General features: G+C 33.4%; 1 pseudogene; it reads left to right on the plus strand.

Annotated features, from left to right (window-relative positions):
* Positions 1–3,920: 3,920 nt before the first annotated feature.
* On the plus strand, positions 3,921–24,439 carry LOC116881075 (annotated as a pseudogene).
* The last annotated feature ends 780 nt before the right edge of the window (positions 24,440–25,219 follow it).

A 25,219-nucleotide genomic window follows, 5' to 3' on the forward strand; every position in this document is an offset into this window, starting at 1 on the left:
AATGCCTGGTGTTTCTGTCTTTTGCTTTCTACATTTTGAGGGTAAACTGTTAAGTGAATGATCTCTTAGAACATTTATGTAATCATGGTAATTGGATCTTTTTATCATAGGAATGGGCAATTTTTTAAACTAGTAATTATGTTTGCCTTACATTCTATTTTGTCTTGGTGTCAACATAGCTGTATCAGCTTTTCTGGTTTGAATTTGCTTAGTAGTATATTTTCATCTTCTACTATCAATCATTTGGTACTTGATTATCTAGTTATATCTCTTATAAACAGCATGGTTTGCATTATGTTCATAATCCATGATGAGAATTTTTTTTCTGAAGAATTTAATCAGTTAGAGAAATAAAAAGTTAAGTGGCCTTGTTTTCACTTTACATTCCATCTATTTTATGTTTTTTTTTTGTTGTTGTTGTTTTGTTTTGTTTTAGATTTTAGCTTCCATTTGAATTTGTTATTTATTTTTTCTGTTTATATCCTCTACTAGTTTATAAGTTAAACATTTGGTCTCTTTCCTATATTATGGGCCCTGGCTATTATAAAATACACATTTGATCAATCAGTCTGTAAGTTTAATCAATATATTTTACCTTGTTCTGGAAAACTTAAAGATTTTAGAACATTTTAACTTGCTTCTTCCCCATCAGCAACTGTATGCTAATTTGTATTTTGATTTTTTTTCCTTTTTCATATAAATTCCACAAACCACTAATGTAGTTTTATCCAATTAATACACATTTAGTGTTCCCAATATATATTTAACACTCTGGGTGATTTTTTCTTATTCCTCTTACTCAAGTCCCCCCATTAGCACACCATTCAAAATTTTCTTTAGAGAATATCTGCGGGTGGTCTGCCACAGTTATTTCTGTCAGAAAATGTATTTATATCACGTTCATTTTGAAAGGTGCCTTCACTGGTTCTAATGATCTAGGCTGACAGTTATTGCTCTCTCAGCACATGGGCACTGTTATATTTCCGTCTTCTCACATCCATTGTGACAGAAGAGAAGTCATCTGTCAAACTGTTACCCCTTCTAAGGTAAACCTTTAGTTCTTGCAGCTTGTAAAATCCATGTCTTATTTTTAGTGTTCTTCATTATTGCCATAATGTAAATATCATCTTATTTATCCTGCTTTTTAATTCTTGTGAGTCTCTGGGCTTCTTGGATCTTTCATAAATCCTTTCATTAGTTTCTCTCATCAGTTCCACGTAGTCTCAGAGTTTTACACATTTAAATGTTTTCTTCGATATATAATCCCATTCCTTTGTGAAAATAATCACTGTAGGTTGGTAGTCCACAATATTAGTGAAAATGCAAACCTTCACCACTTTCTATTTAACACTATTATTATTTGATTGTATTTTAGAGAAAACTATTAGACTCCAAGGAACTTGAGAAAAGAGACAACTTAGCTTTTGTCTTTGCCTGTGTTTCTTATAGTACCTACCATGATACAAAGATAATATTTGGCAATTACTTGTAACAATTCATCCCTCATTTTTTTCCTAAATATAAATAAAACTGGAAACCAGTAGTAAAACCGATCAATTAGCTATATTAGTGATTCATATGTTGTTGAAATAGGGCTTTGAAGCATTTTGATGTATTTTCCCTTTTACGACAATTTCCCTATTGATAATTATTGTGAAATGTTACCATCTAGAACTATTATAATAAATATTTGAAGGCCATGGACCGAGGCATAAATGAACAAGGTGACACAGTCACTGGAGATAAACCTTTCTTTATAACCTACAATATGTCTTAACTACTGTGGACATTTCAAGTAAATGAAATTGCGGAATTAGTAAAAGGTGAAAAAAAATCCTCAGAGGTGAGAAAAATGGCGGGGGGAGTGTTAAATGGGGTGAATTTAGGAACTCTCAGAACATACTGTCCTTGATATAATACCCTACCCATTCTTTATTGGATTTCTAAAAAAAGGTTTAAAAAATGGAGACAATTAAGCAACTTTAATTCTATTCCTGTTTTTTTTTCTTGCATTCTGCATTAATTTATTTTTTAAGATGAACTATGAAAAGATTTTTTTCTTTTAGTTACTTATTTTTGTTTCAAGTTTTCCTTTACATTCCAGTTAGTTAACATATAGTGTAATATTAGTAGAATTTAGTGACTCATCACTTACATATAACACCCAGTGCCCATTGCAACAAGAGCACTCCTTAATACACATTCTCCATTTAACCCATCCCCTTCCCACCTCCAACAACCCTTAGTTCATTCTCTATAGATAAGAGTCTGTTTTATGGTTTGCCTCCCCCCACCCACACCATGTTCATCTGTTTTGTTTCTTAAATTCCACGTATGAGTGAAATCATATGGTACTTTTCTTTTTCTGAGTTATTTCCCTTAACATAATACTCTCTGGCTCCATCCATTTGGTTGTAAATGGCAAGATTTCATTCTTTTTATGGGTGAGTAATATTCCCTTGTATATATACACCATTTTTTTTCCTTATCCATTCATCAGTTCATGGACATTTTGGCTCTTTCCATAATTTGACTGTTGTTGATAATGCTGCTATAAACAGCAGGGTGTATGTCACTTTGAATAGTATTTTTGTATATTTTGGGTAAATACCTAGTGGTGCAATTGCTTGATCATAGGGTAGCCCTATTTTTAACTTTTCGAGGAACCTCTATACTGTTTGTCACAGTGGCTGCACCAGTTTGCATTCCCACCAATATCCTCACCACCACCTGTTGTTTCTTGTGTTGTTGATTTTAGCCTTCTGACAGATGTGACATGATAGCTCATTGTAGTTTTGATTTGCATTTCCATGACGATGATGTTGAGTATCTTTTCATGTGTCTGTTGGCTATCTGTATGTCTTCTTTGGAGAAAGATGATTCATATCATCTATCCATTTTTAATTGGATTATTCATTTTTGGGGTATTGAGTTTTACAAGTTCTTCAAATATTTTGGATATTAACCCTTCAACAGATATGTCATTCCAAATATCTTCTCCCATTCTATAGGTTGTCTTTTAGTTTTGTTGTTTCCTTCCCTGTGCAGAAGCTTTTTATCTTGATGAAGTCCCAATAGTTTATTTTTTTGCTTTTGTTTCACTTGCCCTAGGAGATATATCTAGAAAGAAGATGTTATGGCTGATGTCAAAGAGGTTACTGCCTATATTCTCCTCCAGGATTTTGATGGTTTCCTATCTCACATTTAGGTCTCTCATCCATTTTGAATTTATTTTTGTGTATTGTGTTAAGAAAGTGGTCCAGTTTCATTCCTTTGTATTTTAATGTCCAGTTTTTCCAAAAGCATTTGTTGAAGAGACTGTCTTTTACCTATTGGATATTCTTTCCTGTTTTGTCAAAGATTAATTGACCATATAGCTGTGGGTCGATTTCTGGGTTTTCTATTTTGTTATATTAGACCAGACACCTGCATGTTGAATGTGAGGAGGTGGTAAAATAGTTATCACGCAGGTGGATGTCAAGCGAGAGCCAGAGAAGCAATACTTATTTAGGACAAACTAGACTTTAAAACAGAGACTATTAAAAAAAGACAAAGATGGGCATTATATAATCATAAAGGGGACAGTCGAACAAAGAGATAAATATTTATCCATCTAATATCTTGTTTTTTAAATAGACTAATCTGCATACAACTATGTGACATGTGAATAATCGGGAGGATTATTTAACCTAGGCCCAAACTTGCAATGGAGGGTTCTCATATAACAAAGTACATACTTGTTTCTCTTTCTCCAACACACACACACACATACACACACACACACACATGCATGCACACACACAGACAACATATAAAAAATCATATTCATCTTAATTTGATAGTGAATTTGTAGTGGAAAATTCATATTGCAGCCAGCCTGTTATGTGAACATCCATGACTGTATAGTAATCCAGGCAGACATGCCATCTCTTGGGTACCGCTATTGGGTAAGTCTATCTTCTTCCACCTCTTCAACCCTGAAATACATGAAACTGCAAACTCTCTAATACCACTGATTCCTCATCTGAAAATCAGGAATATGATATTTTATCCTTTTGGGGAAGAGGGTGGAACAAATAAGTGACTGGTGTTTATGATAAACTAACCCAGGGCTATATGTTATTGTTTCACTTTGTTTCTAAGTAAGTGAGTTATTAAGTGTAAGATAATAAACTGAAAAGAACAACAATGAAAATGTCTATACATGGGGGTCCACAATTTGGGAATTAGTGATTCAGACTGAATTCTATAAGTTCATATACCTGTGTTACCTATTCTTCCTTCTTTTTCCTCTCCTTTTTCCTACCTTCTTCTTTCTGTCTCCATCTCTCTCATTAACAAGTTGTCATTAGATAAAAATCAAAGGCAAACCTAAGTGAAGCAGAATCCATTTTGGATACAATATTATGTTTGACTGGAAAGTTACCTGGGGAATATCTTCTAGGTAGGGTCAATGGCTTGTGAACTTGTCTGGTTCGAAAATACTTTAAGATACACATTATATACCACAGCCTAAAATAAACATACAAAATCCGAAAAAGCTTTTCATTAAAGTCCCCTTTACCAATGTAATATGTGGTATACACATGTTCTACTCTTATTTCATTTTTTTATAATGTTCATGTTTACAAAGTTGTTCTTATTTTACAGTCCACTAATGTATTACCTGACCTACAGTTTGTGAAAATCATTCATGAAAAGATAGCCATTAGGGACGCCTGGGTGACTCAGTGGGTTAAAGCCTCTGTCTTTGGCTCAGGTCATGATCCTGGGATCCTGGAATCATGCCCTGCATCGGGCTCTCTGCTCGGCAGGGAGCCTGCTTCCTCCTCTCTCTATGCCTGCCTCTCTGCCTACTTGTGATCTCTGTCTGTCAAATAAATAGGTAAAATCTTTAAAAAGAAAAAAAGAAAAAGAAAAGATAGCCATTGTTATAAGATTTTAGCCATACCCATATCTGTGATTTGTCTCATCTAATAAAACAAACTTTTCATTTATCTATTTATTTTTATTTTTCTATTTTTTATTTATTTTACATATGATAGAAGAATCTGAATTCAGTGTCCAATGCCATAAAATAGAGTTGAGGATGCAGGTACAGGTATATAAGGTGAATGGGAAGTAATCTTGCATTATACATATATTTTTAATCAATTTGTAATAAGGCTTTTTTTTTTTTTTTTGCCATTTGTGTCTTATTTAGAAACATCAACCAGAGCTAAACATAAGATTCATAATAAAAATTTTCTGCTTAATTAGTTTCTAGAGAAACATATTGTAATCTTTTAATTATAAGGATTTTATCTATAAAATTTGAAACTAATTAAGTGGAAAAGTAGATATAAAATTCCTAATAAGTTTCAGTTATTTAATTTTCTTCTATATTGTATACATTGAGATAATTTTATTTTTTATTTACTTTGTATTTTTCTGAAAGACTTTATTTATTTATTTAGCTAATGAGTAGGGTCAGGAAGGGGCAGAGGGAGAGGAGAGAGACTCTCACGCAGACTTGGGAGCAAGGAGCCCAAGGTAGGACTGGTCTCTGCGCTTGATCCCAGGACCCTGAGATCATGACCTGAGCTGAAATCAAGAGTCAAATGCTTAACCAAGCCAGGACTTCAGAAGAATTTTAAAAACAACTTGAAACAGTGATGTTTTGCTGAGATTATATTTGTAATGTTTTAGAAAAGTAAACAAAGCATAAATTTAGGTAAAGTATACGTTCCTTTGGTTAAGATTATTTGGGAAGTGGCAGGCTAATTAGGGAATATTTTTGATGAGTTAAAAACTGTATACTTAGGTAAGTGTCCTAGGTTTATTTACTCTAAATGACACTCACTCTATTTTTGTTTTTCCCAATAGTCTGTGCCCATAGAGCCAATCTTTACATTCTTTATGACCTATAGTTTTTAATTCAATCAGATTATTTTTATAATACCAATGAAGTCTTCTAAATGGTTAAAAAAAAAAAGGAAGGTAGGGAATTTTTTGTAATAGAACCTTCCATCAAAGTTATTCAAATTCCTATGTCCCAAAGGCAAATATTTTTAAATCTTTTAACATGTACTTTTTATTTATTATAGTTTGATCATACTCCCTCACTTGCAATTTTTGTATCATAATGTATTATGTAAATGGACAATATGCTTTATTTAACATTTCTCTATATCAGAGTATTTATAAATATATTAAAATAAAAATGTTATTCAACTATGGCATTTGAAAAGATATACTGAATTAATCAATATTCCAATTTTCTCAACCTTTTTGTATGCATTGGTTATAAACAAGGAGTGTAACAATTCTCAGCCTTGGCTTCTTGTTAGAATAACTGGGGAAGTTTTTAAAAATTGCAACTCCTTGGTTGTTTACTAAAATAATTAGTCAAAATCTCTGGGGATGTGACTCAGACTACAGTGGATTTTGTAAGCTCTCTAGGTGATTTCATTGTGTAACTAAGGTGCAGGAGCACTGCACACCAAAAGACTAATGGTTGAAGTTAATAGACCTTGGGTAAAACTTGGTGAAGCAATATTGTTACTCTTCTTAAGAACTTAGATTGTGAGATTCTAAGAAATGAAAAATCACTTTACATACATGATTTTTTTCAGTAAAACTGAAGCCCCCAATCAAGCTTTAAGCTAGTTATTCATCATCCAAAGTTTTTTAATCACCTATGTGATATGTGTTATGTCTTTGGCAGAAATTCAAATATTGAGTGTTTTGCTATTATAGAAGTTTTATTCTCTTATTTTTAATTTTATAAGCAAGGCATTTCTGTTGCTTCAAAAAATCAAACTGATGTTAGAGTTTGTCCACTTTTAGTATAACATAATATTCATCTAGATATACATCATTAAAGAGGTATCTTAAGCAAAATCTAACATTTTTACACTTAATATTTTTTCATAATATATACTTTTAAAATGTGCTAACTAAATGCATAAAATGTTTTTGAATACTGGGTTTTTTGATTATAGAGAATTATATCTCTAATACATTATAGATGATTTATGTATTATATCTTAGAATAATATTACATATGAATATAATCATACACACACTCATAAGTCTATAAATGTACATATTTTTGTTGCCTAGTATATTAGATAATTTTAAAAACTTTTAAACATAGGAAAGTGTTCAATTATCATATCTGTGAGAGAGAAGAAAAACTCAGATTGAGGAGGAAAAAATGCACTACGTAAAGAAATTCTTCAAGTTCTTTTATTTTCAATAGTAAATGTGAGTTTCAAATCTCTATGGAATTGAAATTCATTTAGCTATGTTTAATGTAATGACATCATAATTCAGTTGTGAAACATGATATATATAGTATTTCACAAATTATTTTGTTTGATGAAATAATTTAGGATTATTTGATCTACAGAATGTTTCCGAAGTTATTTTAGTAATGTTTCAATCAAAAGTTCTAAGACTGTTGTTCCCCTTCATGTCTTTAATTTTCACTAATTTTAATTTTTAGCACTTTGTTATAAAAACTTTAGTTTATCTCCCCCAATCTTATTAGAACTTCTATCAGAATTGTACTAACCTTAAATCTAGCTTAAAATACCAGATATACTTTTGTTATTAATGCATTCTTCCCAGTAATACAGTATTAACTTATTTGTTGATATTTTTGGACTTATGTTTATGTAATTTTCTTTTTCTATTTCCTATGTATATATTAATTTTTATTTCTAAGTAGTTTGGCTTTACCATTTATTATATTGGAGAATTTTTTTCCTTGGTCATCTCAGTTTATTTCCTGATATAAAACTGTATGGCATTTTATATGTGCATTTTAAGAATTTTTTACACATGTCGATCTTTTTATGATTCTAGTATTTTTGTGTTCATTCTGTTAGGTTTGATAGGAAGATATTGATAATTCATTTTAAAAAATACATATATTTTATGTTTTAATTTTATTGCATCAGCTAGTGATTCTAAGCTAAGTAAATGATTATTGAAGCTGTATCTCACTACTAGCAGAAACAGCTCTGATTTCCTTTTATATTTTTATCAAATACTTTGTAATTCAGAATAAATGCACATTTGTGTGAGAATCATTATGAGCAGTAAGGTATATATTTTTTTTTAAATTAAGGTACTCTTATTTTTCCTCAGGCTATAATATATTTTCTAAGAGTGTTCTAGGTCTTCATTTTTAGAGTCCTGCTTATTCTAAATGAATAGTTACCTTTCACATGCCTTACTAATACTCTGTTTAAAATCATGGGATCTAAACTGAAAACTGAGTTGTTCTGAACATATTCTTGCACATTGTATTTTCTGATTTTAGTTTCAGCTAATAAAATGAGATGGCAAGAGTGGCTAGGTGACTCAGTCAGTTAAACATCTGCCTTCAGCTCAGATCCAGGCCCTGGGATCTGTCTGGCATCAGGCTTCCTGCTCAGCGGGAGGTCTGCCTCTTCCTCTCCTTCTGCTTCACTCCTCCCCACCCCTGGCTCCACTTGTGTTGTCTCTCAAATAAATAAATAAATAAATAAATAAAATCTTTAAAAAATGAGGTGGTAAATCGAGCTCCTCCCCTTAAATTTTGAAGAAGTTCATATGCTCTGGTGCCATATATATATATATATATATATATAATATGCTATGTCACTTTCTCCAAGCTTTGAAAGAAATAATATATAAAAACAGCATATGTTGATCCTCTTTAGGGAGCAAATAGTTTAATGGCTTTTCTAATGCCCATTCCTTCTGACATTGTACTTTTGTACTGACATTGACATTGTACTTTCTGACATTGTACTTTTATTAATGTGTACTAATCTTTCCAAAGGCAGTGTTTTTGGACATATTAGTAAACATTATTTTTTTTTAATCTTATCTAATTCATTTCATCTTTGGTTAAAAATATAGTACTTTCTATCTTTGGACTTACTTTGGATTTTTATAATGTATCTACATTTATATTTGGTAGATTTTTATATTTGCTCTACATATTTTTGTTAACTATTTTGTTAACTATTTTGTTAAAAATTATGCTGTGAATCTCCCCATGATTCAAGATTTGCTGCATTCTATCATCTTTTATTTTTTACTTAATTTCTAAATTAAATCAGAAATGGAAATAATAATGGGGTTCATTTTGTGATGAAATTAGAAGCAGCTCTAGAAATCTGAGTATCTCTTCCTCTGGCAATGAAAGATGCAGTGGTTGTGTGATAGGAAGACTCATACACTTGAGTTGAGCAGAAATTGTTAATAATCTTTTCCTTTTTGCCACATACATCTGTAATACTGACTTGATATTTCATGTTAGCCCTTCACATCTTCATTTATGCTGCTTCTCTTTCACTTTTATTCTTAATGTCAAAATAAGGAGCTAATGATGCTAATAACTGAAAGTTAAAATTTGAAGTTATTTTCCTATTGAAGTTCTTTAAGTTTTCACAGGAACTTTAAGGAAAATATTACTTATAATCTGATATCTCATTTTAAATTCATGGCAACTCTACTGAGTTTTAAGTTAATTTTCTCATTTTGTTTTTATAAGATTACAAAAAAAAGCTGTCTTGTTCCTATTTTACAGTAATTAGGTGTATAAGAAACAAGGAAGAAGTGCAGTTTAAATCCACAGGTGTCTAACTTTAAAAGCCACGCCATTCAATTTGACAGGCAGTGGGAGTATGGAATAGGGACCCCAGAAAGTCGAGAGCAACCCCATCCCTGCCATCTCTAGTTTCCACTACATCCAGGAGGAGCTGTAGCTACCACAGGTGACCCCAGTGACCATCAAGACAACCATGAGCAGCCAGGCTGTGACGCAAATGCAACCAGCAACAGATGGAGACACCAAGCCTGGCAGCACAGTGAAGAGCAGTCCAGGGGATGGCACATGGGCAGTGGCTGTAGGTAGGGACAAGATCACTGCAACTAAGGTTTTGGGGACAGTAAAATGATTCAGTGTAAGAAACAGATAGTTTCATCAATAAATATGATACCAAGGAAGATGCATTTTACACCAGGATGTCATAAAGAATAACCCCAGAAGCGTAGGAGATGGGGAGACTGGAGTCTGATGTTGCTGAAGCAGAAAAGGGTGTGGAGACAGCAAATGTTACTGATCCTAGTGGAGTTCCAGTTTAAAGTAGTAAACATGAGCAGACTGTCACTTTTATAGACCCAATCCATATCCACATTCCAGGGGTCCTCCATGCAATTGCCATCTAGATAACCAGAATAGTGAACATGGGGAAAAGAATGCAGCATCAAAGAGTACTCTGGAAGGCCAGGCCCAACAGTCCTATCTTACCTCAGGTGATGGTTGTTGCTACGTTTCTACCTGCAGAGACCCCATGGGTGTTGACTGTAGTATTAGAACCCTACTGTAAAGGGAGGGGTGATGGAGGGAACTGACAACCAGGGTGCAGGAGAACAAGGTAGACCAGTGAAATAGAATGTGTATGTTGGTTATAGACCTGGATTCTGCAGGGGTCCTCACAGCCAAAATAGCCTAGGAAGGATAGCAGTGAAGAAGATAAGAAAAATCAAGGCAATGAGACCCAATGTCAGCAGCCACTTCAAAGTCTACCACAGTGACTTCAATTACCTGCACAAACACTCAGAAAACCCTAAACCATAAGATGTCAAAGAGAACAAAGCAGTGCTTTTACCAGCTATGTCCACACAGCTGTGTCCACTCCCAAAGCAAGATGTGGAATGTGGGTGGGAGGCTTGAAGAAAGGCTGGCTTACCATTAACATTGCTATCATCATCCAGTTTAGGGTTTAGTCATCCAACAAAAAGAAATGAACATGAAATTCCAGCAATAAGAGCTGAACAACTGATGGGAGCTATAAACCATGAGTGCTGCTTTTTGCCCACTGACCAGATAACTAGGACTATCTGCATTATCTATGCAGCACGGTTGTTTTTCTATTACTCTACCTAAGTATGTTTCGTTTTGATAATGGCAAATATGTTTTTTTTTTTTTTTTTAAGACTGTTTTTTTTTTTTTTTTTTTTTTTCAATAAACCTTTTAAAGTTTTTTTTTTTTTTTTTTTTTAAAGTTTCATATCTGGTCAAATTGAGATCTTTAACAACTTAATTTTTAATTTGTAATAAAAATTAACTTATTTTTTAAAGTCAACAAACTTTAATAAAGGTCTTAAATAATTGTCAAAAAGCTAAGCCATTCATAGTAATAGCATCCAACAAGATAGACAAACATTTAAACTGAAGCAAACTCAAAAAAAAAGGAGCAAATTTTCAATAATTAGCACAATTTTGAGCTTTAACCAAAGATAAAAAGTCAAGTAGAGGAATGATGAAGGACCACAATCAAGACTAAGCAATGTTTCTAAAATCACAAACCTTCAATTATAAGTAGGACTGATTAGGTCATTACTGAAGATGAGGGAAGTATTGATCAGTGACTCATAGTAGTCCAACTTAGAATTTTATTTTATTTTTTAAAATATTTTATTTTATTTTTTTGACAGATGGAGATCACAAGTAGGCAGAGAGGCAGACAGAGAGAGGGGGAAGCAGGCTCCCTGCCGAGCAGGGAGCCCAATGCGGGGGGCTCGATCCCAGGACCCTGGGATTAGGACCTGAGCCAAAGGCAGAGGCTTTAACCCACTGAGCCACCCAGAAGCCCCTCAACTTAGAATTTTATAAGATAGAATTTTAGAAACAGTCTGCTTCTCTCTTGAAATTCTGTTTTAAAAATGTTAACTAAACTAAACAGAGAAGAGCTGCAGACATGACACAACTAGGAAACTGACTTGTCTTGGTGACCAAGAAAAGTTGCCAACATTTAGTAAGTTGAAGCACATATTCCAGGATATATGAAAATCCTGGCAATGATATCTGAATCCTCTGGCTTTGGAATGTTTACTTCTAAGCTATCTTGTTATCTGGAAGAGTGAAAAATGGGCCATAAACTCATTCAACATAATTTATTGACAGCAAAGCCTACTTACGCATCTATTTTGATAAACAGATGAAATGGCAACTTGCAGCATATGAGCCTTTTGAAGCTCTCTCCATGCTAAAAAATGAGGGGAAATGCATGTGGCAAAACACTTGGAAAATAAGTAAACCTCAGACATTTATCACGAGATGTCTGATGAACCCAAACACAGCTGTGTACACTTCTACCAGCTGAATATGGCTTTTTTCCTCAAAAACAGCAAACACCTCTTCATGTTACCAGCCTACTTCTGACACCATCCCCATTAATAGTTTTGCTCATGCATAGCATATTTTTAAATAAGGAATGCTTGCTCTTAGTCCATGCACAAACTAAAGAAAGGAAAATACTATTTCTAGAAAATGTAATATCCTGAGAAAGCCCTAAGAGTTATTACAAAACAACCGATTTTGATTTGAATGAGATATGATAAGTAGTTTGAGAGCAAATGGATAGAAAGTTGACTGGCATGACAGGTTAAGATAAAAATAATAGATTATTTCAGAAATTTTACTTTCTAAATTGATAAAATGTAACTTACTTGTTGAAATAAGTTAAATTATTTTCAAAAATTTTTTGCATAGTGCGGGTAAATACCATCTGAAAATGGGAAAAAAAGCAAAACTTTGTACTTGTAACAGTCTCTGTCTGAAAATAAAACATTATTTACATGTGCTACCCTTAAAAGGTAGCAACAATGTCATCATGGTAACTAAACAATGAAATCACATACTAAAAACAAGACAAAAACAAAAGCAAACAGCATTGCCGACAGTACAGATATCCCATGATATTCGTATTTTTTCTTATGTGTACAGTGATTATAAATATTAATTTCACATGTGTTGGTTTCTTCTTAACTAAATCATAGTCTCCATGAGAGTTGAGATCAATTGTTGAAAAAAATGTATGTATCAGAGTCTTAAGAACCTGGGAAATAGCAAATGTATAACAGATGTTTAATTATAGGCCTAACAGAAAAGGAGGGAGAGAATAGGGCAGAACAAAATATTTGAAGAAATAATAGGTAAAATTTCCTAAATTTGATTAAATACAAAAGATATATGGAAGTAAACAGCTCAGCAAATAAAAGCAGAATAAATACAAACAAAATACTCTACAAACAATATATTAAATCTGGTGACAACCAGAGATGAAGAGAAAATCTTGAAAGTAGCCAACATAAAATAACAGTTTTCATGTAGGGGAAAAATGATTCAGATAACCACTGATTCCTCATCTGAATCTGGAATCTAGAAGATAGTGGATTCATTATATGCACTGGGAACAATTTAAATGTCAAAATCAAAATCTGAAATCCAGTTTAGATATCCTTTGAGAATTAAGACAAAATACAATTTCAGAAAAAAGAAAACCAAGAGAATTTGCAGTAAACAGACCTACCCTATAATAAATTCTAAGGAAAATTCTTCCAAGAGAGGAAATATGATATTCACATTTTAGGAAGGAATGAAGAACACTAAAATTAATAATTATCTTGGTAAATATAAAATACTTCCCTCTAAACATACAATTTAATTATATAAATGCAACATTTTATGAAGGCATTTACAGTGCAAGATTTTATATATAGAGAGAGAAAATTATATATACAAATACATACTACATATATTTATCATATATATGAAAAATTATTTCTACTTCAATGTTATATGATTGGTTAACAGAAGTCTTAAGAAAATAAAGTAAAATAAAGATATTGAACTCTAATTAATGATATGTATGTTTAGGTATTTAACAAAAATTTACTTTGAAATGTATAGAAAGTAACAGATCAACAATTTTGTAGAAGAATGGATTTGTGATAGAGCAAGTATAGTAAAATATTAATCTCAGTGATACATTTATCAGTGTTCTCTATAAAATTCTTTCAAATTTTTAGGATGGTAGTTGTAGTAAAAAGTTGGGAAAAACAAAAATTGTTTTTTGGAATTATACGTTTTGTTTAGCTTTTGAAGTCCCTTCCTCCCACAAAGTAACACCAACTCCACAACAATCATGCTTATCATTCAGAAAGCATGGGCATAAAAATGTGAAAACAATAAATCACCACCTCTATAGCTCTTAGAAATGTAATTAGTGAAATACCCTTAATTCTTAACATAAATTTAGCTAAGTGATCTTGTCAGTTTCCTCTCATGTTCCACACCTTTGGTCCACATCTAAAAATTATCTCTGAGTTTCCTGTCAGCCCAATTATTTTAGGATGAAGACTCAGCGTCTATATTCTCGTAATCAAAGGCCACATTAAAACATTTAGTGGGACACATGGGGGGCTCAGTAGTTAAGTGTCTGCCTTTGACTCAGGTCATGATCTCAGGGCTGTGAGATCAAGCCCCATATGGGCTGTAGCCACTGGGTATGGAGGCTACTTGAGATTTGCTCTCTGACTCTGCTCCTCTTCAACCTCCTCCCAACAAAAGTAAAGAGATTAAATTTGAAACAACAACAACAACAACAACAAAAAAGTTCCCCCTAAAGAAAAGTCCAGTGCCAGATGGGTTCAGTGCTGAATTCTTGCAAACATTTAAGGAGGAAGGAGGGATTAATACCAATTCTTTACAAATTCTTCCAAAGGTTAGAACAGAAATGAATAATTCTCAACTCATTGTATTAGGTCAGTATTGCCTGGAGAGCAAAACAAAACAAACATGTTACAAGAAAGAAAAACTATAGATCAATATACCTTATGAATATAGATGCAAAATCACCAACAAAATACTAACAAGTGGTATTATACAATGTATAAACATGATTATATAACATGACCAAATGCAATTCATCCTGAGAATGCAAGCTTGGTTCAACATACAAAAATCAATGTAATATGCCATATTAAGAAAAGTAAGTAAGTAAGTAAGTAAGACTAAAAAAAGTAAAGTAAGACTAAAAAAAGTAACTAAAACTAAAAAGCTAGAAATATAAAGAAACTTCTTTAACCTAATAAAACCTATGCAAACATCACACTTAATGGTGAAAAGTTCAAAGCTTTTCGTCTAAGATCAGGACCAAGACAAGGATTTCTGCTTTCATTATTTCTATTTAGCATTGTACTAGAGGTTCTGTCCAGGGAAATTAGACAAGAAAAAGAAAAAAAGTCACCCTTATTGGAAATGAAGAAACAAAAGTCTCCATCTACAGATAGCCTGGTCTTGTATGCAAATAAATAAATAAATAAATAAATAAAATCCTATGGAATTCACACAAAAATATTACAGCTAATAAATATGTTTAACAAGATTTTAGGATAAAAGAAATATTTAATCAATTGTGTTTCTACTCATTGTCAGTGAACTATCAAAAATAAAATTAAAAAACAATTCTATAGCAATCAAGAAGGATAAAATACTTAGGTATGCATATAACAAAAAAGTATAAGATATGCACAGTAACTACTAAAACACATTATAAAAGAAATTAAATAAAACTTAAATAAATGAAATTACACCCCATGTCCATGGATCAGAATACTTAATATTGTTAAGATAGCAATACTCTCAAACTTGATCTAATATTCCTCAATCCCTATCCAAATTACAGATGCCTATTTTGTTTTGAAAAAATTAAAAAGATGATTCCCAAAATCCAAGCAAAGAACACACAATTGCCAAAACAAATTTCTAAAAAGATGAAAACTACTGGAAGATACATTTTCTATTAAACTTACAACAAACCTACAATAATTGAGGCAGTATAGTACTTGCATGTGGGTAGATATACAGCTCTATGAAATAGAACTGAGTGTTCTGAAATAAACACTTATATTTACAGTCGGCTGGTTCTTTGTCAAGGGTTCCAGGACAATTTAATTTGAAAAGAATAGTAAATAGTATTTCTACAGATGTTGCTGCTGGGACACTTAATTATCAGCAAGACAGAAAGAAAAAAAAAAAGAATTTGGAAACTTCCCTCTCATTATATAAAAAAAATTAACTCTAAATGCATTACAAACCTAAATAGATAAACTGGATTTTACAAAAATTAAAACCTTCCATGCTTTAAAGTACACAATCAACAAAGTAAAAGACAGCACACACAGAATAAAGGAAAATAACTGCAAATTATTTATCTGAAAGGTTCTAGTATACATAAATACAAAGAACTACTACAACTTACCAAAAGTCCATTAAAAAAAAAAAGGACAAAGGATTTGATTAGATATTTTTCCCAAGAAGATATACATACAACCAATCACCACATAAGATACTCAGTTTTATTAGTATAAGGGAAATGCAAACCAAAACATTATACTTTACACCTGCTGGGAAGACAATTACCATCACAGATCACTGATGGGAATATAAAATGGTTCAACCACTTTGGAAACACAGTTTGGCAGTTGCCATATGATCCAGAAATTCTACTCCTAGGCATATACCAAAAAGAATTAATACATATATTCATGCAAGGTCTTGTACACCAGTGTTCATAGCAGCATTATTCACAGTAGCCAAAATTTGGAAAGAAACCAAAAGTCCATCAGTTAATGGATTAATAAGCACAAATATAGTATAATCCATGAATTAATGTTATTCAATCATAAGAAGAATAAAGAACAGATACATAATTCAATGTTGATGGATCCTGAAAACATTGCTAAGTGAAAAATGCCAGACACAGAAAGCCATATATTGTATAATTATGTTTATGTAAGATAGCCCAAACAGGAAATCTATAGAGGCAAAAAGTAGATTAATGGTTCCAGTTATTGTAGAGAGTAAAGGAATTAGGAATTACTACTCCTAATGAGTACTGAGCTGCTTTTTGAGGGAGTAAAAATGTTCTGGATTTAGTTATTGGTAATATTTACACAACTTCCAAATATATGAAATGGGAACTATATACTTTAAAAGTGTGCATTTTATGATATGCAAATCATACCTTTCTCTTTTTTTTAAGCAATCCCTGAAGGGATCAAACTGTTTCAAAATAATTGAACTGTGTGCCAGAACACAACCCACAAATACTCATAGGAATTCAGAGACATTCAGCATCCATCAAAGTAAAATTCACAATGTTTAGCATCTAATTAATTAATACCATGCATGCTAATAAACAGGAAAATATAACCATACTGAGAATAAAAACAAAACAATCAAAACTGATTCAGAATTGACACAGACATTCAACATTTAGGATTTTCCCTGCTGCTGCAAAGGAACTTTGAAGATCATCTCATCACTGACCATGAAAATGAAATATAACTTAAAATAAAACATAATTTACTTTTCAAATTCAGAGAGCAGAATGCCTCCAGGAAGCAGGGTAGGTATTAATATGCACACGAATTATGTCATTTCTTTTGTGGTTTGATAAGAAGGACATTAAGAAATACTTTTGTATCATCCAATATATCTTGCTGACTTCCTGGCCAGAGTCAACTTTATCACTCACAGTTCAAACTTGGGGTTTAAACAAAAGCTTCCTTACTTCTAACTTTTAATGCAAGTGTGCCTGTAGTATATTACAGAATTTCATCTGAACCGTCTGAGTTCTTCACATCCTTCCTAGGAAAAGAAGGAACTATGAAAGTGGGGAAGGTTGCTGTTGTAACAAGTGAGATCCAATGAAGAAAGCTGCCATTCTTTTTAATCTCTTTTAAAGATTTATTTATTTATTTGAGAGAAAGTACATATGCATGTGCGTGCCTGGGAGCGGGGCAGAGGAAGAGATAAACACAAGCAGATTCTGAGCCAAGTGCAGAGCCCAACACAGGGCTCCATGTGGGACTTGATCTCAACCCTGTGGTCACCATCTGAGCCAAAACCAAGAGTTGGATGTCCAACCAAATGTGCGACCCATGTGGCCCGTACCATTTCTTTCAAATTTTTCATGGCACAGGCTATGTTCTGGAATCAAGGAACTAATGAGGCCTCAAGAGTGGTCATGTCTCTGCCTCTTCTACTCTTCTTGAAGTGTCTCTTCTAAAAAGTCTTTTGTCATGGAGGTACTGTTCACCTAGTTCTCAAGTCCTTTTCCGAGTAAAATCACGCCCACATGTAGCTGTAGATTTGCTTTTTCCATAGAAGGTAGGTTCAGGTTTTCCTATGCTGCCACCTTGATTTGTATATGTATAGTATTTCCTGTGTTGTCTTTACTGAGGCAACATTTTATGCTGCAATAAATGCAAGCCTCCCTGTTTTCCTCCACTGGAAATGACAGTGGGCTCCCTGGTATTTCATGAGAAGAAAATGCCTACTTTTACTCAGAAATAGGGAGTGCAAAGGGATATAAAGTAAATCTTTAGAGGACTTCTCTTCACTGTTTTAAATAGCTCTATTTCCAGCATCAGACTGCAAAATGATGCAAAGAGAAATACATCCTCTAATGTAGTACATATTGTTCTTGATTTTTTTTTTTTTGGTCAATATTGCCTTGCTTGATCAATAAACTTTGATGTCTAACTCATCAGAAATCAATACCTCCTTCTTCAAGCTATTTTATTTTTTTAAAGATTATATTTATTTATTTGACAGAGAGAGTTCACAAGTAGGCAGGCAGAGAAAGAGGGGGAAGCAGGCTCCCCACTTAGCAGAGAGTCCTATGCGGGGCTCAATCCCAGGACCCTGAGATCATGACCTAAGCTGATGGCAGAGGCTTAACCCACTGAGCCACTCAGGCACCCCAAGCTATTTTATTTTTTTTTAAGGGGCATGAAAGGTTAATTGGTATGTCTATTGCTATGAGGTGAATCATTCGTGAAGCCCAATCTAAGAAACCTAGAAGTATGAATTACTATCCCATGTTCACTCATGGAAAATACTTCCTCTTGAAGACAGCATAACTTCTTGCTTATGGAAACTCTTGTTTTTGTCTTCAAGATTTGAAACTTGATATTGTTTATAAAAGTATGTCCTCATTCCAGGATATTCTGATATCCATATAGATGTTATGGATTCCTTAACCCTTTGAGAAAAAATAATTATTATAGTAAGGCCTTAAACGTAAGTGAACAATGTGAACAGTCCTCTCAGTTATTTAAAGTGGAGAATTCTCATAGAGATGGTGCTTGAAATCTAACTTTCTGGCTTGTAACTGGGTCTTTGGGAATACTGTCAAAAGTTTAAAAGTATGTTGCATAGCTGACTATACAGTATGTAATGAATTATGTAATATCAACCAGGAGATGACTTCTCAAGCATGTAAAACAAGATATAAAGTCCTACTGGGATATCTAAGGCTGGTAGAAGGTTTGAAGTGCATTTTCACATTTCTGCTTGATGGTAATTTGAAATTTTATTTTTAGCTGTCCTATTTTTTCTATTACTTCTGTAATTTTAATAGGCAGAGTCCAAATCAGTGAGTCTTGGTTTGGGCCTGATATTCTGCATTTTTAACAAGCTCTCATGCTATTCTATAACAACAGAAGCAACTGGAATCTTATTTAACACAGTGGTTTTCAAGACACTACACGTTTGCAATAATTGGAAACCTTTTAAAAAGCAGCAATTCGAATCTGAGGTGAGTCCCAGGCTTTGGAACTTTTTGTAGGGTTGTAAATCACTAGTATTGGAATTTCAATCATGCTTCATATCCCAGGTTAGTTCTCTACCTCCATATATCTCTCACTGATAAGTCTTCTCTATTGATTTCATTCTTCAACTTTCATTCACTTTCCTGATAATCTGCAGCATCTTCTAGTCAAAGCGACAAGATGTATTTTCACTTTTGTAAATCTACTACATATTTCAATGTGCTAGCCCTGTGTCCCTAATAAAACATTCTTTCTATGAATGCAGTAACTGTTATCTCTGCAGTAAACATACAGTGTACCATTATCATTTAAACATATAGGGTTCACATTAATTAAAAGCCAACTTCTCAATCAATTAATAGTGGCTATTATTTGAAAAACAGTTTAGAAAATGCTTTTATAATTCTTATAATTTTGTTTCATATCAAACTTGTACTCTAAGTATGTTTCAATATTTATATCAGTAAATGGAGAGAAGAGGTAGTTTTTAAGTTTAACCTGGGTACTAACTGCTAGAACCAAGATAATCTAAGTGCTAACAAATGGTGAAATGCAGGCAAAGATAGTTGAAGTAACTAAACCAAGGACTAAAGTTACCAAATGATGTAACATAGATTTGAACTCAGTACTCTAGTGTATATGTTTTAAGGACTTTAATGTTGACTTGTACAGAACAAATACATTGGTGTCTATATTTTAAAATGTAGATCAAGTTGAGATATGAAAATTTATCATTAACACTTTTAGAACGCATGTTAACTATTGATATTGATGGTTTACCAATAACTATGAAAGTAGAGAATAAAAATAATTTTGAAATAATTCAAATCAAAAACCTCTTCAGTGTAAATACCTAATTGGCTGAGAGATTGATATGAAATTTCTTTCTCTTGACTTTTCCAGACATCTAACAGTTATTTTTCTAATTTTATATGAATAAAACTTAAGCCTATTATATATATATATATTGATATTATCTGGTCACTTTGCTCTCTAGTCTCATAACATTAAGCACATTTTAGATAGATGATTGATAGATAGTCAAATAAATATCTTTGAAAAGATAAATTTCGTTCTTCAGTTTTCATCCACTTTCCTGACACTTTAGGAAGAAATAAATAAGATTAAAGACTTATATGAAAGGCTGTATATAGTCTCTGAAGACATAACCCATGGATCCTTAATATGGGAACTATTCCTAGAGATATAGGTGTGCTAAAAGACTACTAGGCAGAATTCTAACATGGCCCCAATGACTTTTATCCCACGATGTCACTCCCATAATTGTAAGTTACATGGAAAATGTATACTACAGATGTGCTTAAATTACCAACCAGTTTATCTTCAACTGGGATGCCTGTCTGGGGGAGCAGAGGCTAACCCAACCACATGAGCCCTTAAAAGTTGAGGGTTATCTTTAGCTAGTTAGAAAGTTAAGTCTGAGAGACTCAAAGTATGAAGACAATTCAACAAGACAGATACTGCTACTGGCCTTCAAGGAGCAAGCTGTAATATTTATGAGGACTTATGAGGACTATGGACAGGAAATCAGCATCATCTAGAAGCCGACAGTGGCTTCTACCTGATAGCGCATAAAAAAATGAGATCTCATTCTACAACTGCAAGAAAATATTTCTCTAATAGCTTGAATGAGCGTGGAAGCAGAATATTCCCCATAGTTTTAAATGACCATGCAATCAATCACACTTTGAATGTAAGGTCCTGAATAGAGAATCCAAATGCTAGAATTTACTATCTTACAGTTTCCATGGATTAGGAATTTGGCATGGCTCAGCTAGATTTTCTAAACTTGAAGCACTGTATTTGAAAACTTTTAATAGAAACTTGAATTTTTCCAGGACCCTGTAACTCCTTCAAGAAAATACACTGCAGGACCAACCTATACTAACATTCCTTAAGAGAACAGAAACCAACTACATTTAGGACTTCTCTTTCATAAACTCAAATAAAGCAGGGAGGTTTGCACTTAAATCTGGCATCAGAAATTTATTGCAATGAATATGCCTTTTGTTAGTGTATACAAACACAAGTCAGTGGTATTTGTCTATATTTAGGTGATAATTCCCTACTTTATTAGTCTTGTCAGGAAACTTTACCCAGTTTTCTGTAAAAAATCAGAAAACAGAAGATACTTATCTCTATAGTCTTTCTTGAAATTCAGGCACAGAAACCAATCCTGAAATTTTGATTTGGGACTTATAATCTAAAGAAAGCTTGAAGAAAATAATTTCTTCTGACAATAGAGGCAGGAGTATTAATGCTATAGGGTATAAGGCAAAGATGCAGTGATGGTTTTCAGGGAGGGAGCTATGGCAATGAAGGCTGACTGACTTATGGTCCCACATGAGCAAAGAATTAATAAGTGGGGTATGGGAAGTTAAAAAAATGTATGTTTATTACATATTTACTTTATACACAATCCCGAGATCTACATTTTACACTATGCAGAAAAGTATGAACACAACAGGCCTGAAGCTGTGATCCTTCAAAAAGGCCTTCTTGCAAAGTTGACTATTGTTTGGCATCTGGGAACTTGGATTTCATAAGTGTTCTCACCATTTCCTAATTGATCAGAGCAGCTCACTGAGCCCTCTCTCTGGGGAGAGAATGCGGTTTTTACTGAATGCCTGCTTTTGTTCTGAGAGTTCGAAATTTTACTATGTGCCACGGAGAGTGTGCCTACAGACCAGCCTCCAATAAAAACTCTGGGTGCTGAGTCTCAAATGAACTTCCCTGTGCAGAAACATCATACAAATGTTGGTGCGCTTTTGTTGATGGGGAAAGTGTACTTTGTGTGACCACCCATGATGGGACAGAGCATAAGGAACCTATATGTGTAGTTTTCCAAATTGCATCTATCCTTATAAATTGCTTTAATAAATCTTAGCTGTAAGTGGAACTGTAGTTGACCCTTGAACAACACAAGTTTGAGCTACATGAATCCACCTATATGAACATTTTTTCAATGAATGTATTAGAACATTTTTTGGAGATTTGTAACAACTTGAAAAAAACTTACAGATGAGCCACATAGCCTAGAAATACCAATGGAAATTAAGAAAAAATTAGGTGTGCCATAGATGCATAAAATATACATAGATTCTAGTCTATTTTATCATTCACTACCATAGAATATAGACAAATATATTATAAAATGTTAAAATTTATCAAAACATAGGCACTCACAAACCATATATGGCGCCATTCACAGTTAAGAGAAATATACACAAATTTAAAGATGCAGTATTAGATCATAACTGCATAAAATTGACAGTAGTACAAACTGTACTGCTGTACTAATTTTGTAGACACCTACTGTTGTTACTGCAGTGAGCTCAAGTGTTGTGAGTATCTACTTAAAATGCCATGTGACACAAATCATCTCTGTGGGAGCAGTTCATCTCTCTAGCAAATTTCACATTGCAATAAAAAGTGATCTCTCTTGGTTCTCACATATTTTTTAATCATGTTTAGTGCAATAATATACACCTTGCATAATACCATGGGACCAACAGGAAGTGCTACTAGTGATGTTGGAAGTGCTCTCAAGAAGCAGAAAAATGTCATGACATCACAAGAAAAAGTTAAATTATTTGATATATATTATAGATTGAGGTATGCAGCTGTGGATGCTCGCCATTTTAAGATAAATGAATTTAGCATAAGGACCACCATTAAAAAAAAGGAATTTTGTGAAGTCATCTTTCCAGCTATGCCAGCAAATGTGAAAACCTAGTGAAATGCCTTTTTACCTTGAATTGAAAATGTGGCTTTTGTGTGGGTACAGAATTTCTATAAGGAAAGTATACCTTTTGACTTGAGAAGAAGCAGAATCATTATATGACAACGTAAGTAAAAGGAAGTTGAATGCTCTAGAATTTAATGGCAGCAAAGGATGGTTTGACAATCTTAGAAAGAGATTTAGCTTAAAATGTGTCAAGATAACAGGAAAAATAACCTTCTGCTGGCCAAGAGGCAGCAGATGAATTCCTAGATGCCATTAACAAAATCATTGAGTAAAAAGGATATCTTCCTGAACAGATTTTTTATTACAGATAAAAGTACCTTAATTTGGGGGAAAAATGCCACAAAGAGCATTTCTGAGTAAGGAAGAGCAGTAAACACCAGGGTTGAAGGCAGGAAGGGATAGCTTAACTCTACTGCTTTGTGCAAATGTAGTCGAGTTTATGATCAGGAGGGTCCTTACCTATAAGTTGTTAACCCTAAGTCTTGAAGGGAAAAGATAAACATTGGCTTCCAGTCATTTGGTTGTACAAGGAGGCCTGGACAGCAACAACACTTTTTCTGGATTAATTCCATTGATTCTTCATCCCTACAGTCAGGAAGTACCTTCCCAGTAAGAAACTGCCTCTCAAAGCTCTTTTGGTATTGAACAATGCCCCTAGCCAGCCAGAACCCCAATAATTCAAACCTAAAATGTTAAAATGGTCTGCATGCTCCCAAACATAATGTCTCTAATTTAGCCTCTAGATGAGGGGGTTCATAGGACCACTAAGGCTCTTCAAACATGGCACTCTGTGGGAAAGATTGTCAACACTCTGGAGGAGAAACCTGACACAGGGAACATGATGAAAGTCTAGAAGTGTTACACCATTGAAAATGCTATCACTGTTGTAGAAAAAGCCATAAAACCCCTCAAGCCCCAACAATAAAAAGTGTGTCCAGGCATTGTGCGTGACTTCACAGGACTTATGACAGAGTCAATCAAGGAAATCATGAATGATATTATGGATATGGAAAAAAAGGTGAAGGGTTTCAAGATACAGATCTTGGAGAAATTGAAGAGCTAACAGGCACCACACCAGAGGAATTGACAGAAGACAGCTTTCTGGAGATGGAGATGAGTGCTTCTGAACCAACGCCAAACAATGAGGAAGAAGACATAGTAGAAGCAGTGCCAGAAAACAAATTGACATTAGACAGTCTGATTATTCAAGACAACTTTTGACTTCTTTTAGGACATGGACCTTCCTATGATATGGGCACTGAAACTAAAGCAAATGGTGGAAGAATGATTAGTATCATATTATGGTACCAGACAGAAATTATGATGTGTTTCCATAAAGTTACACAGAATGTGCCTGCTTCACCTGTCTCCCCTTTCACTCCTCCACCTCCTCCACCTCTGCCACCCATAAGACAGCAAGACCTACTCCTCCACTTTCTGTTCTTCTTCAGACTACCTGACATGGAAAAGAGAATGATGACCTTTATGATGATCCAATTCCACTTAGTAAGAGTAAACAATCACCTTTCTGTACAGTTAATAAACATACCAGTTTTGTATATTTATGTATTTATGTGAGGATTTAATAAACATATGGCAAGGAATGTATAAAATGTTTTAGTGGCATCACCATTATTGCCTAAATATTTATTGTATAGAACACCACGTGCAAGTATAGAAGTGGACAGCCTATCCTCACATAGGCATAAGGTGAGTGATATCTAATGTAAAATTAATAACATGCTAGTTTTCTTACTGTTTTATAACTTCACTTTCCAAGAATTATATTACTGTACAGTATGTCTCTTATTCTGGTAATTAGAGAAACTGTGTATCAGCCTATCTCACAGGTAAGTGTGTTTTATAATGTAATAATATTTCTCATACTATATTATGAATATGACTGTAATACCATATGCCATAAAAATTTATAAGGGTTTATTCTTTAGGGTAAGCTAGTGCACTATTAAGCAATTATATCAATTATACCAGGCTACCTAA

This window comes from Lontra canadensis, unplaced genomic scaffold, assembly GCF_010015895.1.
Source record: "Lontra canadensis isolate GAN:19392208 unplaced genomic scaffold, GSC_riverotter_1.0 scaffold71, whole genome shotgun sequence".
NCBI classification, from domain to species: domain Eukaryota; kingdom Metazoa; phylum Chordata; class Mammalia; order Carnivora; family Mustelidae; genus Lontra; species Lontra canadensis.